Below are 1,152 nucleotides of genomic sequence, written 5' to 3' on the forward strand. Positions count from 1 at the left end.
TTTATATAACTTAGAGTTGGAAAGTTTAAAGACATAGGTTTTTCTTAGGGGACGGTGTGGGAGTCCATCAAAATATAGAACGGTGTGGGAGTCCATCAAAATTGATGTAAATTAAAACTGGCTTTTTTGTTTCTGTAAAAGATGTTAGAATAACAGATTGTTGGATGGTTTGATAATTTGATGTTTCTTCTCCCTCTGTTAAAGAATTTTTTGTCCATGCTCAAGATGTCAAATCCTTTATGAGTAAAACTTGTTATTTTGATAGAATTGTTAGAATAATGGTATTTTAGTGGGAAGATGTTAGCGAACTGCTGCAAAATATGTTAGTAGAAATTTTTGGGGTGTTTGTATAAACATGTTATTTTATATTATTTTGAATTTGTAATCTCTGTAATATTTGTATTACCTCGCATTAACAGTTTATGATGTTGGTATGTAGAAAGGTTTGTTCTAATAAAAAAACTTTATTTTCCTAAAAAAACTTTATTTTCCTAACCCTAACCCTAACCCTAACCCAATCCTCCCAAACATTCTGCCCAACCTCCCAGGTCCCCCGCTCAACCTCCCCGGTGTCCGGCCAATCCTCCCAGGCATCCGGCCAATCCTCCCAGGCGTCCGGTCAATCCTCCCAGGCGTCCGGCCAATTTTCCCAGGCGTCCGACCAATCCTCCCAGGCGTCTGGCCAATCCTCCCAGGCGTCCTGCCCAACCTCCCAGGCCCCCCGCCCAACCTCCCCATTGTCCGGCCAATCCTCCCAGGCATCCGGCCAATCCTCCCAGGTGTCCGGCCAATCCTCCCAGGCATCCTGCCCAACCTCCCAGGCCCCCCGCCCAACCTCCCTGTTGTCCGGCCAATCCTCCCAGGTGTCCGGCCAATCCTCCCAGGTGTCCGGCCAATCCTCCCAGGTGTCCGGCCAATCGGCCCAGGTGTCCGCCCAACCTACCAGGTGTCTGGCCAATCCTCCCAGGTGTCCGGCCAATCCTCCCAGGTGTCCGGCCAATCCTCCCAGGTGTCCGGCCAATCCTCCCCGGTGTCCGGCCAATCATCCCAGGTGTCCGGCCAATCCTCCCAGGCATCCGGCCAATCCTCCCAGGCGTCCGGCCAATCCTCCCAGGCGTCCGGCGAAACCTCCCAGGCGTCCTGCCAATCCTC

The sequence above is a fragment of the Sphaerodactylus townsendi genome, linkage group LG17 (assembly GCF_021028975.2).
Source record: "Sphaerodactylus townsendi isolate TG3544 linkage group LG17, MPM_Stown_v2.3, whole genome shotgun sequence".
NCBI classification, from domain to species: Eukaryota; Metazoa; Chordata; class Lepidosauria; order Squamata; family Sphaerodactylidae; genus Sphaerodactylus; species Sphaerodactylus townsendi.